Genomic DNA, 18,514 nt, shown 5'->3' on the forward strand with positions numbered 1-18,514 from the left:
TAACCTACTCTGCAGTAAAATACCTCAGGGGCAAGGAAGCAAAAGCTCACAGATCTCTCCAGTTCCTTTTTCAGGCTCTCTTAGCAGAAGCCTATTCTGACTTTTTAGAAGCATCTGCTGAGGGCTTCTGATGACTAGTTTCAGCAGGGAGTCTTCACCAGTTCTGAAATGTGTGAGCATGTGTTATCTGCACAGTAGAAAGCTAAGCTCAAGCACGGGTGGAGGGAGGCATTGTATCTCAGCACACTCTGGGAATGCAGTGGTGGTGGTGGTGGTGCTAGGGCTAGTGCTAGTTGCAGTTGCAGTAGTAATATTTATTATTATTTTAACAGTTTTTGATACTATACTCAAGACTCTGTTCTAAGTGACTGCATATATTATCTCATATAATCCTTCCTAGACTCCTAGGACGGAGGCATTATTATGTTTATTTTATTATTGAGAAAACAAAAGCCCAGATAAGTTAAACTTTTGGTGGTGATCTGTGAGTAATTATACCATTATGCAATATGCATATATGTATAGACAGGCAATTTTTACATTTTATTTTGGAATATGAGGTAATGTTAGCACTAAGGATAGAAGATATAGAAAGGAAGTAGAACATTTTCTTTTTATTCTGAATTGTGCACATCATCTTGAGGATAAAGTAAAATACTGAAAGTCAATTATTACTACTAGGCGTATTAAACTTCCAAGTTATTAAAAGAACAAAAAACAAAAACAAAAATAACCATTGCAAGATTTAAAATAAAGCTACATCTACTTTATTAAAATTGCTATCTAGACTATGGGTATGTAACTATGGAATTAACTAAAATGAATGCGATGAAGAAATGAGTTGTTAAAATATCATTTTAAGAATAATATTTTAGGAATAATACTTAAGAGAAATATAATGCTTCTAAAATAAACATATTTTCTATGTAAAAAAGAGAGATTTTTTTTTCCTGGTGTTTATACTTCTCAGTGCCATCATTTAGAAAAAGGATGATCATAACCAGAAAAAAAAATTTTAAAAGTTATAATTACAGAAATAAAAAGATAATCTGAAAAACTGTACTATCTTATGAGCTGTTTAAGAAGTTATAAAATGTTGTGTAAGTCATGAATAAATTCAGCTTAAGTGTTTTTAAAGCCAGTAAGTACAGTGTCTTACACACAGTAAGCCATAAATAATTGTGTGAGAATATAAAGAATATAAACTTTTTTATAATTCATTATAGTATCACATTTAGATGATTTATATAATATGAAATTGCACACAATGTTTGCTTATACAGATAGAGATTTATACAAGCTATCAACAACAAATATTTGTTAAATATTTATTGTGTGCCAGACCCTTTTCTATACTTTCACTTATAACCACCGGATCCCTTTCTCATTATTATGAAGAACTCTTCTCAATCCATAACTCTTACTTGAGATTAATGATGATTAACGGAGCTGGCCCTTTAATTAACAGATGTAACATATGGTTTAAAGATATTTTGATGTTTCTTTTACACAAACAATTCTTCTTCACCTATTTTCTAATTCCCTTCTCCATTTTTGCCTGTGTTTTTCACCATTAAAGGCATAGTAATGGTTAGATAAGGAAATTGGGAAGCAAGAACGTTCTGCCTAAATAAAATACAGTGTTTCACAATTACCTACATAGTGTACCCAGTTCCTTACACAACAACTGAAGATGCACATCAACATTGTTATTCAATTTATCTGTATTAGTGGAAATTCATTTAATGTTCTTAGAATTGCTCATTTCTTACACCACTGAAGGGTATTTGCTGACCAGCCCAAGATCCATGTTTCCCCAAAACTAAGACCTCGCCGGACCATCAGCCCTAATCCATCTTTTGGAGCAAAAGTTAATATAAAACCCGATAGATTAGATTACATTAGATTACATTAGATTAGATTAGACCCAGTCTTATATTACATAAGACACAGACATATTAAAATAAGACTGGGTCTTATATTAATTTTTGCTCCAAAAGACGCATTAATGCTGATGGTCCAGCTAGGTTTTATTTTCGGGGAAACATGGAAGTTAGCAGGAAATGTTGAAGACCTACTCAGGGCATACATGCTTTCCATAAATCCTTCCCCTTTCCCTAAGTAGAAATATAATCTTACAGTGCTACAGATAGGAAGTGAAAGGTGTGAAATGAAAATGGTATTGAATTTCAGAATAATTAAATGATATTTAAATTGGTCTACTGATTCAGTGATCCCTCTGGGAAGCAAAAAAGACAGAGTGGGACATAGTCAAGATTTCAAGCTTGTCTTTGTCACTTTTCTATATCTTGGATACTAACTGGAGTTATCTGTCTATCTATTATTATTCATTACGAATTTGTACCAACTGGACAGTTAACAAGTTTACTATTTGGAAGTACTGAATAGGCTGTGGGGAAAAGTTAGACGACCTGAACTGTTCGTCAACAATCCATGGCTCTTGTAAAACTACAATGCACCAGCTCACAGGGCATTGTCTGTGAGCGAGGTTTTTAACCAGTAAACAAATAACTGTATTGGAACACCCTCCCAACTCACCTGATCTGGCCCCCAATGACTTATTTCTTTACCTGAAGATAAAGGAAATATTGAAAGGGAGATATTTGGATGACATTCGGGACAGCAAGAGTAATAGGATGACAGCTCTGATGGACTTTCTAGAAAAAGAATTCCAAAATTGCTTTGAAGCGTGAACTAGGCACTGGTGTTGGTGTATAGCTTCCGAAGGGGAGTATTTTGAAGGTGACCACAGTGATATTCAGCAATGAGGTATGTAGTACTAGTACTAGTTCTAGAATGAGTTCACAAACTTAATTGTCAGACCTCGTACGAAGAAACTAGCCCTTAAAAGTGCTCTGCTCTCTATTTCCCTTGCCCCTTCTCATTGCACCTGTGGTAAACAGAATAATGGATTCCAAAGTTGTCTATGCCTTAATCCAGGGGAACCTGTGAATATTATACCTTACATATTAAAAGGGACTTGCAGATGTGATTAAGGTTAAGGACTTTGAGATAAAGAATTTATCCTTGATTGTCTAGGTGGGCCCACTCTAATCACACAAGTCTTTAAAAGCAGAAGTGTTGCAAAGAAATGCAACACTGAAGAAATAGACCTGCCTTTGCTGGATTTTAAGATGGAGGAAAGAGGCTGGGAATGGCTTCAATTGAGAGCCAGCAATAAAAGTGGACCTTGGTCCTACAACCACAAGGAATTTATTCTGCCAACAATATTAATAAACAGGAAACATTTTTCCACAGAGCCTTCAGAAGGGAATACAACCTCTGGACACCTTAATTTTATTGCAGTGAGACTAATATCAAACTTGTGACACACAGAATTGTAAGGTGATAAATGTGTGCTGTTTTAAACTAAATTTATGTAAATTTGTTACAGCAACAGTACAACCAGCACCATCGTAATACCATTCAACCATGGTAGCTCTTATATTCTTTACCCTTCAAATTTAGACAAGTCACCTAAGTTCTCTAAACTTGTTTTGGCATGTATAAAATCAATAATAGCAACCACTTCATACAGTTAATGAGAGGATTAAGTGAGATGATACATCAAAAGAGCCTAGAATAGTACCTGATATATGAACTCAATTCATGCCCATTTAATGTTATTAATAATAATTATTAATAATACCAATACAGTATTAATATTATTAATACTGTTGTTGTTTTCCCCTAGTATCTGTCTTCTTACTAGGTAGTTCTTCAACAGGAATATCCCTTATTTACTCATCAATTTTGAACTAAATTTATGTAACAGAGTTTGTAAAACCTTTTCCTAATTTCCTAATTAACCCTTCTTCCATGGCAATAGAATTTCTAGCTGGTACCAAGGTACCCTAAATAAACACTATATTTTCCATCTGTCTTGCAGCTGAGTATGACCCTGTTGCTAAATTATGCTATAAACAAACAAACAAACAAAAAACAAACCAACGTGTTTAATAGCAGATTGCAGGAACCATTCTTAAGAAAAGCTTGCATTTGTCCTTTGTCGTCCTTCCTCTTTACCCTTCCCCCAATCCACTGCCTGGAATGTATGAGACGCCATGCTAGAGCTTGAGATACTGTATCCTGAGGGCAATGGTCACTTCCTGGGATTGGTTGAGTGGTAAGTTAGCCTATGCCACAGAGGAATTCCTACAGCAGAGCCACAGTGAGTCTTGGACCACATTTTGTTTAAGTCTCTCTTGTAATGGGGTTTTCTGTCGCTGACAGCCAAACCTAATCCTAACTGGTAAGTCTGTGTATCCTGGTACTTTTATTTAAGGATTTATTTGTCTAGTCTCTCATTTTCCTCTCCTAAGCCAACACCCCAAAACTTTATTTGTCTGTGTAAAGCATACTAATTGCCACCATTTATGTGAATTACTTAATATTTATGCCTAATCATCATGCAGCACAGCTCTGATTGTGTGTATCATTCAAAAACAATTACAATATTGAGATTAAAGTGGTAGGGATGTCCAACAGTTAGTAGTAAGAGTAGTGGGGGGAAAATAACCCTAAAAATATTTTATCTTTTTCATTCTCTCTCTCTGTCTCTTGCTCTTACTCTCTCTCTCTCTCTCTGTCTCTTCTGGTAAGAATCAGAGAAGTTTCCTGGAAAAGCTAATAAACATGCAAATAAACCAGTGAGACTTTTCCATGGGAAAATTGAATTTGTTTTTTCAGTATTAATTAGGAAAACTCCCACATGGACGCTACTGTATTAAATGTTAAGGATGAGAAGACTCAAACATGGTGTTTGTCCTCAAGGTTAAAGTAAAGAAAATAGAAGAGGAAACAGACAATTACAACCTAATAGGACAATTGGTGAGCCAGTACGCAGAGTAGTACCCTAAGCCAATCAAAGAGGGAGAACAGGAAAGTCTTCCATGAAAAGTGAAACATCAATTGAGTCCTGGAGAATGGCCAGAAATAAACAGGATGGCAGGTATAAAGAGCTGCCAACAGAGTGGGGAAGTGCATTGCTCAAAGAAGGAGCAGCAGAATGTCTCCAAAACGAGAGGGTTCTGGTAATGCACTGGCATGTAGTTGAATGTTGGGACATGGGCCTAGAAATGTAAGAGTAGTTCAGGTTGTCGGTGGATTCATCCATGAAGCTACGTGAATCTATTTAAATATTTTATCAAGGAAGGAAATGCAATCTCGTTTTAGAATAAAATGTCACACTGGATTTATCAGTAGGCTTGGGGTAGGTAGTTAAACAAGTTGAAGATTCACTAGATGAAAAGTTGGTTGATAATCCGACAGAGAAATAGCAGAAACTTGGATGAGACAGTTAAGCAATTTAGAGGCATATTAATGAGATATAATGAATTGACTGGACTTTGTGTTTAGATATGTGAAGGAAGAGGAAAAGAATATACAATAAAAATGTTTGAATTCAGGATTCTGAGGAACATGTTTTAATGAGATGGCAGGAGAAGATGAGTACTGAGAAAAGACCGAGAAGGTAGAGGAAAATTCAGGAAATCAGCCAGGGGAAAGAGTTAGCCAAGGGAAAAGAAAGTTTCAAAAAGCAGAAAATAGTCAACAATGTCAATAACTGTACCTATGTCTATTGTTTTCTTTTTATTGATTTATTATTGTATAAATTATATGTACTATAAAATATAACATGTATTTTTGAAACTTAACACAGATTTTTGTTTTTGTTAGCACAAAACTAAAGGGGAGAAAAGCTCCCTCTATCCAGAGATAATCCTTTTAACATTATGAAATATTTATTTTTATTTTTTCTTTATTGATATTTGCTTATTTTTCAATGGCTATTCATTGCACCTGCATAGAGTAATTCATTTTAAGTAAAATATTTAAACTGAATAAACCATTTTGACAAGATATCTCACTGTCAGGGGCTAGGAATAGTCAAGAAGGGCTGTACAGACATTAGTCAGTCAAAAGGAGGAGAAAGGAAGTTCAGCACCTTTGATTGTTCCCCTTCTTCCAAAGTGGAGGTGTACTATGAATGGCAATCACAGAAACTTTACCTGGCTTGGGGAAACTCCTGATTTCTATCCTATTGTTTTATACCAAGATCTGCACTTTACTTCTAAGCTCTTTCTGAATCATTACTCGGTTAGTCTTGGTAGGCCCAACCTGGCTTTGATTTCAGTTTATCCCTGAACTGTTGACTCAGGTTTGCTGCTTACTCTACTGTAGAGTTCCTACTCTACTGTAGCAGATACTGTCAATCCCCCATCCAGATCCCTTTGGATGCTTCTTGTTTTTTTCCTGTGATCTATTTGCTATCTTTCATAGTCATTTGCCTCTAAGTCTTCTGGAGACTGTCTTAGGGCCACTTTGCCCATACATGAGCCTGGAAGGACCTGGGTATTCCTTAGCCCACAACTATGGGATGTAAAAGGAAGAGACCCCCAGCTCCTTGCTTTCAGTTGGGAGAAACTCTCAGATGTAATTTACACTGGATGGGATCAGGCTGTGGCATAGATTTGGCCTGAAATGGCATCCTTGCCTAACTACTTCTTTCCTCTCCTGTTTCCTCCACTTCCTTAATAGCTTCCTGGACACACCAGCTTAATAAATCCCTTGCATATAAATCCTTGTCTTGGGTGTGCTTTTGCAGAAAAGACAGCTGCCGTCTGCAGAAAAGTGACACTCCTCCAAGCCTGGCTGAGGTCTCAGACCTGGCACTGAAGCTTGGCACAGGTTCCCCAAACTCCAACTATTTGGCACATAGAACTAGTGCCTGTAAGTGTCATGCTAAATGAAGTGGCAAAAGGCTAGTGGCAGTGAAGGAACAGTGACAATATGGAAAGCCACCTGATGACAGTGTTATGGAGGAAGGCAAGGGCGTGTTGATGCCTGAAGAGTTTGTGGAAAGGAGCACTGAAGAGGTATTTTAGGGGGCTAAACACAAACCGTGGGCTTAAATGTTGTAGTGAATATATGAATGAAATACTTCAAAACTCAATTATTTTACATCATAAAATGGACCTTCACTACTTATCTAAAAAATAAGCAAAGAATGAAATGACCTCTAGAAAGGGACATCATCCCCTACTAGCAAAGGATGTACTTATTTACCTGCATTTAGGTTTGAGACAGGTGTCCAAGAAATAGGTAAGGAGAGAAACTCCCATCTATCATGTCACTTCAACAGAAACCAAATCCTTGCTAGGATAATATGAAACGTTACAGTACAATTTTATCAGAACTGTATGAAAAAGCCAGTAACTCTGCTTTGTCATAGCTCTAGAGAAAATAATACGCAGGTATAAATATTATTTAATAATATACTGCAAATATAGTTAATATTTATTTATAAAGCAGTATAAATGGCAACAGAATATTTGCTATCCATTGTGCACTAACTTTATACTACGTTGGATCAAAATGCCTAATGATTTCTCACATATTCCATATTTTTTGCTTGTTCTTATCTGTTAGTTCTTTAATTTATGCAGCAAATGTTAACTGGGCACCCACTACTATCTAGGTACTATTTTTTTATTGCTTAAACATCCTTCATTATTCAAAGTATCTCAACATATGTACTATGGTATATTTGACAATATCATCCACCTAAAATCATCTTTGGGATAAGGGACGGTATAAATAATAAGCATATATAATAGTTTAAATTTGGAAGATAATTCCCAATGTACAAAGTATTCAGCTTACAAACTTGTGTGATCCTCCAAATCTCTTATGACATGGCAGGCAGGGATAATTATTTCTGCTTTAACAATGAAAAAATTTGAGATTCAGAGAGGCAAAATAACCTGAAGAAGAGATCAGGGCTTTTGACTCTTAGATCAAAACTCTGCCCATTCATTATTCGACATAGAATGATAAGGAAATTATTTATACACAGGTCAGGAATGTCCAATTCGGGTCCTAAATGTATACACTTAGAATTGTGCCAATCCCTTGGTTCTCTTCACTGATATACCTAGGTCATAGTAAACAATATTCTCTGAACTGTAAGGTGCAAATCGGAGACAAATTTAGAAACACATTAAACATTCATAGTCTTGGGAGTATAGAAGTATTGTACTTTTTTGTGCTTTTGGCTATTGTTACCAAACTTTTTTTTTTTTTTTAACTATAGTCTATTCTTCCTCTTTTGATGACCAATTTTGTAACTTCTGACACTTAAGATCTCCGCTAAACTAGTGAGAGTTATAATCTAAACTAAAGTTGACCTCAGGTGCCTGTCTTTATTCTTTCTGAATTATATTCTTCTATGCTGTTAATTTAATCTTACATGTCTAACCTCCCAATGGATTTTATTTACTCAATTGCGAGATTTGCTGACATCCTGGAGACATCAGCATTATTCTACTAACAATTATTCAATGTGGATAAAAAGGCATTCCATTTAAAGTGAGAAAAAGGACTGGTCAAAAATTCATAAAGAATTCTATTCCACAATATTTTCCTCTTAGTTCTGCTCATTACACTGAAGAACTATTTAATTAAAACAAAAATATATTTGACCCATTAATTATATGTGTACATTTGAAGATCCACTTCTCTGAAGGCCATTAGAAACCCAAGAAATTAAAGGTAGCCAACATTACCATGATTTCTCCTACCCAAATACAGGTAAAGATAGAGGAAATGTACATATTATCAAATTGCAGAATATGGTGCAATGTATCAGAGAGCAAACTGAAAAGCTAAAGATTGCAATAGACTCTTTATACTAGATCAGAAGACAATAGAAACGACTGTACCACTAGCTCCCTGACTCAGGATCCCTTGGTGAAGAGTGATGGACAACTATTTTGGCTAACTTAAGTAAAAAAGTATGTGTATATATAAAGATAAAGATACGGGGTAGTTCATAGAAGTAAGGAAAAGCTAAAATCCTAGGTTGAAAAAAGAACAGAAGCTCAGTGAGACTTGGGGATCGAGGTAGTTGAAAAAAAAAAAAAATCAGTGAAAAATGTAAGAATCAGAGTACCTAGTTAAGAATCCTGGCTCTGAAAGTTACATTGTAGTGTTGGGCAAATTATTTCACCTACCTGAATCTGTTTCTTTATTTGAAAAATGGAGATAATAATTACACCTACAAAATAAGATTGGGGTAAAGCTCAAATTATGTATTACATACAAGAGTTTAGAATAATGCCTAGTAAATAGTAAACATTCAATATAGATTAACTATTGCTATTAAATACTAATCTGAAGGTCTCTCTGATAAATCAACTGAAATATTTTTTCAGTGTGTGTCATTTTTTTCTAATATCCAGAAATAAATAGACTGGCTCTTTGAAAAAAATAAACTGATAAAAATTTATTGATGTGATATGTAACTCCTAATTTAAAGATAATAACAAATACATAATAATCTTGCTTATAAATACCACAGCCAATTGATTTTCATAGAAGGCCTTCATTGATTTTTGCCAGACGTTTACATCTGTAGCCAACTAATGGTTGCAACTGAGGAATTGTGTAGTTCTCAGACGAATGTTGGTTGATACTTTCATTTATGTTACCTAGTAAACTACAACTGTAAAGATAAATGTATATGTCGGAACATCATGTGCTTGTTAAGGATATGAATGACTTTATTACCAAATTGGATAATAGTTTGAGAGTACAGGGAGAGCATTTCCTCAACTTTTTTGTGTGTCATCTACAATGCAATAGCTAGAGACACAACACACTTTAAAATTTAATCTTCATTATGAACATTTTCTCCATCACTTTCAGCATCTATAAAATTAACAAAAATAAATAAATAAAACTCTTATTTGTATTGTTGGCTAACTTCTAACTTCTATAGTACACATTTTCCCATCATGTATAATCTCAAGCTGCCAGTGTGACTGAATACAGCGTTGGGTAACATGCACCCAGCATATCATTATATAGGAGATCCAGCATATGGATGAACAGAATAGATGTAAGTAACCTCAAGATCCTAGCTAATAGTAATGTGTAGCAAAATATTTATAAAATGATGTTCATAAATAGATTAATTGTCGAGCTGTTTAATAAAATTTAGTAAATTTTATGTTTGGACAACTTACAATTTAATATTTGCTATGCTGAACAACCAGCTTGCCATATTCCTGATAATTTAACACTCAGCTCTCACGGAGCTGGTAAAAGCTCCAGCATATCCCTGTATGATACCGTCTTGGTAGATGAAAGTAAAGAGGTTAGGACAAAGTACTTTGAAGCCCCCTCCTAAGACCATTCAGAATGAGAGAGTAGTTCCTCAGATTTATAAAGAGGAACAGATACTGTCTAAGCAAACACACAAAATGGGTCCAAATCTACTACATGCCAAGTTCTACTTTTGTTTTTCATTCATTCCTTACTGTAGTCTTCTACAGTAAGTCTTCTGCATAATAGAGCAAACCGTACATCATACTTCTCATGACTCTTGCTCTGATAAATTATTCTCCATAGCAGTTGTACCACCTGATATACCATGTTTCCCAAAAATAAGACCTAGCCGGACCATCAGCTCTAATGCGTTTTTTGGAGCAAAAATTAATATAAGAGACCCAATCTTATTTTACTATAAGACCAGGTATAAAATAATATAATATAATATAATATAATATAATATAATATAATATAATATAATATAACATAATATAACACAATATATAATGTAATATAATATGATACAAAACTGGGTTTTATATTAATTTTTGCTCCAAAAGACGCATTAGAGCTGATTGTCCAGCTAGGTCTTACTTTCGGGGAAACATGATATTACTTATTTTTCTTTTATTGTTGTGACCCCTGACTATAATGAAAACCCCTTGAGAGAAAGAATTGTGTCATGTTTTATTTAACTTTCAATCTTGGCTATCAAGAACTCCACCCAGTATTTAGTAGTTAAAAATATTTGTTCAATTAAAAAACAAACCAAAAATCACCCCCCAGTAGAAAGAAGAAAGTCTCAGACGACTAAACCAGCTGTAAAATGTCATAGTACATCTATTAGATACATGGCAGTAAGTAGATAACAATGAAAAGAGAAGACAATTATGTGGAAAAAGTTGGTTTATGGGTTAAAACAGAATGATGAAGGTATCAGGAGCAGACAATTAGCTAACTTGTTCAAAGATACTATTTTGGTGGCTTGCAGAGCTCCAGACAGGAGGCTGTGGACCCGCAACAGGACTCCAGACTTGTAACAAGACGAGACTAATAAGGAATAATCCCAGCCTAGCAAATTGCAAGTAATAAAACAGACATAAAAGATAGGTTTCCAATTATCAGGACCAAAATTATAGGTAGGTATTGAGTGTCAAGTAGAAAACCAAAACTGGATTATCATTACAGGTGCATTAAGAATTCAACACTAAGGGTGACCTCAGGATGAGTCCCAAAATATCAGTTTAAGACTATTTGAATGTCCTGCAAAAGTCAGGATTTATGCTTAATTGACGTAAGGTAAATTCAATGAGGTGGTAAGAAGGTCTTCAGAAAATACAAGACGGGTTTCGCTATGTTTTTTTCATGCAATTTTTCTTTTCATTTTTTAAAGGCTAATATGCTTGAATGATGCTGATCACTCTATTTTAATCAGTGGTTTCCAACCCTGAATATGAAGAACACTTTTTTTTTTTTTAAATATGAAGGAAAAACTTTTGATGGGGATCTACACCACACAAAGTTGTTTGTTTATTTTCAATTCATTAAGAAAAAAACAAATAGCTGATGTTAAAATTAGTACATTAACATTACAAATATACCTCGTGATTTTCAATACCAGTGATGTGTATTTATATTTAAAAAAAAGTAATGCAAATACACTTGAGGTATTCAATCTGTGATTCTTCTGTGCACAGTTAGATCTTGGGCTGGGAATAGATGGTCTTCAATTACATAAAAGTGTAACATAAAAAATGCACATAAAAATATACAAACATATTTTTAGTTGTGTACCATACTCATTCAACTTTACCAGTTGTTCAAAAACCATTTATTCCAGTTTTGACTTTTCTGCTAAGAATTATTTTAGGGTCTTATTCAGTCTTGTGGCTTCAAATAACATCTATATGATGTCAGCAAATTTATATCTCCATCCCAATCTTTTGGTCTCTAGACTTTATTCCCAACTTTATATCCAGTCTAATAGATGACATCTCAAATGTAACATGTTCCGTACCGATCCTTTGTTTTCCCTCCTAACCTAGCTCCACCTGCAGCCTTCCCATATGACTTGACACCAGTTCTGTGCGAATTATTTATACACTATTTCCTAACACTGAGCCAACCCTTCTACACTCTGTTCTTTGATGCTAGGTTTGGGACACTGCAAATTACACTTGTCGAGTTATTTTTCCAGCTTTAGGGTCCAGCTGATTCACATTCTAAACCAGCTGATTCACATTCTTTCCTCAGTGGTCTAGGCACCAATCATGGGCTATCTCCTTTTTTGAAATTTGAGCTCTAGCTCTACAAAGCCCTTATTACAAACTCTTAGATTCGGTAACACCATCTTTTCTCTTTTTTCCCTCTAGCTCTAAAGATGGTGTCTGTCAGTACAGTTATTACCTCTGCATTAATTTTTGTTATTTCCAATTACAACAGCTGTATCAAAATTCTCCAAATTAAAGTTCATGTGTTTTAAATAACTAATGTAGATGATATTGTCTTCAGTAGATCTTAGTTGATATATTCCTTGGTATCAAGAAGAGCCTAAGAAATAAGACTCTCAAATATGGTATTTTGGGGGAGTGCTTTCCACATTTATTGGCCTTGACGTAGCAGAGTTCCTAGTCTGTAGAAGACGGAATTAACAATTATTTAATTTATTACTTGTGATTGGATGAAACACATATTGAAGGCAAGGTTTGAGGAGGTGGGGCAAGTAGTTTCTGCACTTGATGCTTATACTCACAACTACAAGGATTATGGAGGGAGAGAACTATTGACGACTGCAGTGAAGTCAGAAAAAAAATTAAATTACAGTTTAAGTCATGGTCAGAGAATAAGAGATCTTCTATGGCGATCCTGTAGCACTGGGCAGATAAGGCTGAACATAATACCCACAATTTCACCGTGCAAGTTGCATCTTCATAATGTGAGCTGAACTTACAGACTCACCATTTCTCATGTGAACGTTAGGGCATTAACTGAGAAGGAATGGGATCCAGAAATCCAAAGTACAGAAATTCAGATGCTTCAGAATAAAGCTGAGAATCTTAAAACCCTAAGTCATCAGAGTCATCTTTGCAAATGCGAGCATCTCCTCATCCCTTGCCTTGAAGCCCCTGTAAAAACTTCACCAGAGGCAATTCCCTTGCAATGGACATTTAATTTTTTTCAAGAGCAAGCACTATCACCTCTCATATTCTCAAAAGGAGGGCAGTCAAACTCTGTATGCTAATGGAAATGTTCAGTATTTTCCCTGTACAATATGGTAGCCACTAGCAACTTGTGGCTATAGAGTGCTTGACATGTGGCTCATCTGAAATGAGTGGTCCTTTAAATGTCAAACATACTCTGGATTTCAAAGATTTAGAATAAAAAATTATAGTAAATAATTGCATTAATAAGTGTATGCTAATGACATGTTGAAATTATAATATTGAAGTGAAATAAAATATAACATTAATTTTGTCTTTTAAAAAATATAACTACTACAAAATTTACAATTATATATGTGTCTCTTGTACCATTTCTGTTGGACAGTGCTCATCTAGACAGTCTTCAAACACTGTGCAAAATTTCAAAGAATTTTGAAAACTACTTTCTCCTACAATTTTAAATAGACATCTTTAAAAAAAAAATCTAAGTATGAGTAGATGCAAAAGACACAATTTTTGTTATACTGTAATTTTACAAATACCTTAAATATAGCTTTCTTAAAATCTTGCATCATTAATTCAATTAATGTCTAGTGTCCGCTATATATTATAAATGGAAACACCTAGAAAATCAATCGGACATATCAGGATTTTTTTTTCTCTTTAAAAATTTAGGCTTTGTGTTTCAATTTAAACTAGCCTATACTATACTTCCAGGTAGAGGAAATTCTAGTTCTAGGAGAGAGAGAGATGCTGATAGATAGATAAAAAATAGGTATATGGATGGATGACAGATAGATCATGGATGATAGATAGATAGATAGATAGATAGATAGATAGATAGATAGATAGATAGATGAGAGAGAGAGAGAGAGAGAGAGAGAGAGAGAGAGAGAGAGATGACAGATAGGTGCATTCGTACATACATACATTCATACTTACATAAATAAAGAGATGGGTCTTTCTATAAGTTTGTTGTTTGGATAAAATAGGTTAATTTCTCGTTCAAACATCTTTGGTGAATCTATCTTTCACTTCATTCTAAAGGATTTCGCTCAGGAGCTATACATCTGCAATTTCTCACTCTAGATCTCCAGATATTTTTTCATACTCAAGTACTGTAAATATTAATATTTAGTTGAAAAAGTAATATATGACATTCTATGACATTGTGAAAAAGGAGAACAAACAGATATAGGTTAGTTGTCACGTAGGACAGTGTTGGAAAGTGGAATATCTTAAAATAGTTTCCAGGCCCCCAAGTACACCAGGGATTGTTTTTGCACCCCAGTGCTACATACATCAGATTAAAACACTGGACCTAAATTGAGGAAGATTATCTTCATAAAAATTAAGAAAAATTCAAGACAGAAAATTATTTACTTCACACATGGAAATAATGTTAAACGCATAATGTAATGCAAGAAGAAAAATTAATTCAATGACCAGGTTATTCAAAATTTCACCTCTAATATTTTAACTTGCCTTTACCAAGAAGTCAACTGTATTCATCACTGAAATGTTACAATTAAAGGACATATTCCCTACAGAATGTTGTGGAAGGGGTATAAAGTAACCTTAAAAATATATATATATATATATATATACACACACATATATATACACACACACATATATGTCATCAAAATATGTATATATTTTATACAAAATATGTATTATATTTATGTATATATGTATATGTATATATATATTACTTTAATATTGTAATGCTCAGTCATTATATTTTGTTTTTAGCAAGCTTAATGGCGATGTTTCCAGACTGATCAGTAAAAATGACTGTAATTAATGTTTGATATTTTAGTATAAGACAGTTACCTTTAAATTATTCAAACACATAATGAAAGAGTATGCAGTGACTTTTATTTTTTTTGCATTATACATAAGTTAAATCTAAAAATTGAGGAAAAATATACTTCTTGATGGGATGGCAACATTTGACAATTATAACAGATATCTTTTCAAGTGATCCTACTTTGAATCAGACATTTCATATTTTCTTATCTAATCAGTATAAACAACTTTATGATATGGTATTATTATTTCTAAAAGATTGGAAAAAAAAAAGTGGTTCAGAGGACTCAAGGATCACACATGCGTTAAATTGTGTGACCAGTAAGAGGGACAGCCCAGATTTGAATCAAATTCCATCCAGCTTCATCTAATTTTTTCAGAGTCTTCTTTCCACCAACCATATATTTGTTTTAGATATTTAGAACACCATTACTTTTAAAGTTATAAAACATAAAGAAAAATATGAGCGATAATTTTTGAAGAAAATTATAAATATTGAGGAATTAAGAATCTTGGTTAATTATGGTTTATACTATATGCAATATATAGCTGATGTATTATAGAATTGTATACTTGAAACCTATATAATTTTATTAACCAATGTCAATTCAATAATTTTAATAAAAAAAAGTTTCTGACATAGTAACCTATGGAAATTAGATCTTTAGACATTACTTTTCACTATGTATTATAACCTGTGAGTATGTCACAAAATCAATTTAGTGAGGCATGACCAATATTTTTAAAATAATCACAATATATTAGAATAAAAAATAGAGAAGTACAATTTTATAGTAAGGGAAAATATTATTTTGGGCAGTGTGTGTGAGAGAGAGAGAGAGAACGCACACTCCAGGCCACAATATGCACTATAATTCTAACAGTGGGGCATGGCTAAAAATTCTTGAAAACCAATTTCTATACATTATCTTAAAACAGAGGTAAACCAACAGATCAAAAATTAATGTCCTCAGCCAGCTATTTGATAAAAATAGCAAAGAAGTGAAAGTAATTGTGTCTTCCTTAAAAATAAATTGGATTTTTTATGGAGAAAAAGAGGAGATAAAAACGTAGCAGATTAGGTAAGATGAACAAGGAGAAATATGAAGACCTTTGTGAAACTTTAGGTAACTCAGTAATGAGAATGAATTAAATTTAACAAAGAAGACATCTTATAGAACAGGACACAATTACTGGATTTTGATGACAATTATACGTAATTACAATGACACGAGAAGATTTCTATCTCAATGCAAGATTAATGTGACGTATTTGCTCAGTACTTTATAATAAATTTACTTCATGCTTATCTTAGTATAAGACACATCTCTTAGTGTGTGACATATCCTTGGTAAATAACTTATCTTACAAAGTACACAGCTCTGACCTTTACTACTAGTTATGTGATCTTAGCCAAGTTACTCAGCCGCCATTAAATGCAGAAATAAAGGTACCTCAAAGAGGGTGTCTTTATGAGGATTAAACAACTCATAAAAAGTGTTGCGAATTTTACCTGACATGTTGCTAAGTGTTCAATAAATTTGAGTTTATTTTTCAAGTACTTCATGATTTTTTGAAAATTTTCTCCACAAACAATAATTTGCACAGAGAAGGTATTCGATAAATAAATATTTGTTGAACTGACCTGATGACACAGGTTGGGCAGTTATAATGATCTCCTTTATGCAGTTGAGGGGTTAAATTAGGTGATTTTCCTAAGTTTATATAGATAGTTTGGGGCCGAGTTAGCTTCTGAGCTAGTTCTTCCCATTCATAAATCAGGGCTCTCCTCTGAGGCAAGTGTAATTGACTACTGACTGAGCTGACTTTTAAAACACTGCTGCTCTTAGAATTAGGTTTTATTAACTGAAACCTAAAACACTCTGGGAGGTAGTATACAAGGTCTTACAATGAAGTTCATGAAGTTGTTGCAACGCTGTTGCTAACATTTTTTATATCAGAGGGATTATTCATTATGAATTGTTACCAACTGGACAAACAATTAACCAAATTTACTATTTGGAAGTGCTAAAAAAAGGCTGCGTGAAAAAGTTAGGTGACCTGAACTTTTCGCTAAGTCATGGCTCTTGCATCATGACAATGCACCAGCTCACACGGCACTGTCTGTGAGGGAGTTTTTAGCCAGTAAATAAATAAGTGTATTGGAACACCCTCCCTACTCACTTGATCTGGCCCCCAATGATTTCTTTCTTTATTCGAAGATAAAGAAAATATTGAAAGGAAGACATTTTATTGACATTCAAGACATCAAGGGTAATATGACAATAGCTCTGATGGCCATTCCAGAAAAAGAGTTCCAAAATTGCTTTAAGGGGTGGAGTAGGCACTGGAGTCTAGTCAGCGCCTGCCCAAGGGGAGGACTTCAAAGGTGACCGTAATGATATTCAGCACTGAGGTATGTAGCACTTTTTCTAGGATGAGTTCGCGATCTTAATTGTCAGAGCTTGCATACTAATCAAATGAGTTAATGTGTGTTAAGAGGTACTAACTCAAAAGTACTTTATGCATTATTTCATTTGTTTCTCAGAACACATGGTCTTATTATTCATATTTTTTAGATAAAGAAACGGAATTTCAGAGAGTTTAAACAACTTGATCAAAGTTATCAGTTAGTAAATTCTGAATCATTGTTTGAATACAATCTGACCCAGTTTTAAAGGCTCTATGACGAAACTTTCCTTAACCTAACACAGAAAAGATATCATACAGTCTGAGAGGAATTTTGATTCTTACTATTTAATTCGTCTCTAAATTATAACAAGGAGAAAGCAAGATAAAGAGAGTAGGAGAGGAAAATTAGCTAATTTTTTAGCTGTTCTTACACTCATTTGGCATTATAATTTTGTTTTAAGTATTCTGGCACATATATGTTTAGATATATTGCTCATTTTTAGTCAAATGGAAAGACAAAAGGACCTTTTACAATATTATAATATGAATATTCTATTAGTGCAGAGCACATTAAAATCAACTACTTATAATAAAAAAAGATAGCTGTGTGACATATGGTATTAAAGAAACACTGTAAGTCTGCTTTGTATAAAAACAAGATATCCCTGAATAATACTTCAAGCAAAAAAGATACGAAGTGAAAAGCCATTATTCATGGTTTCTTTTTTAAAAAAGAAATATATACTTAAAATTTTTAAAAACATATCTCAGAAAACATTCATACATAAGTTTAACATGTTGTCATTGATATGTTAGTAACTGGGAGTATAACTGTATTACTTTACGTTTATGTTTCCAAATTTCTCACATAAGTTTGTGATTTATATAAGGGATAAGTTGAAAATATTGCAGAAATCATATTTAGGTATGAATTTTCTTTACTGCACTTTCCTCATGATCTCTTTGCCTTCGTCTCTATGACTATACTTTTCTAC

At 33.8% G+C, this 18,514-nt stretch overlaps 1 protein-coding gene across 1 annotated transcript in view; it reads right to left on the reverse strand.

Moving 5' to 3' along the window:
* Positions 1 to 18,514, reverse strand: part of CSMD3 (CUB and Sushi multiple domains 3) — a 1,093,095-nt gene that overhangs the window by 540,161 nt on the left and 534,420 nt on the right. The window lies entirely within an intron of this gene.

The sequence above is a fragment of the Rhinolophus ferrumequinum genome, chromosome 14 (assembly GCF_004115265.2).
Source record: "Rhinolophus ferrumequinum isolate MPI-CBG mRhiFer1 chromosome 14, mRhiFer1_v1.p, whole genome shotgun sequence".
Lineage (NCBI taxonomy): Eukaryota > Metazoa > Chordata > Mammalia > Chiroptera > Rhinolophidae > Rhinolophus > Rhinolophus ferrumequinum.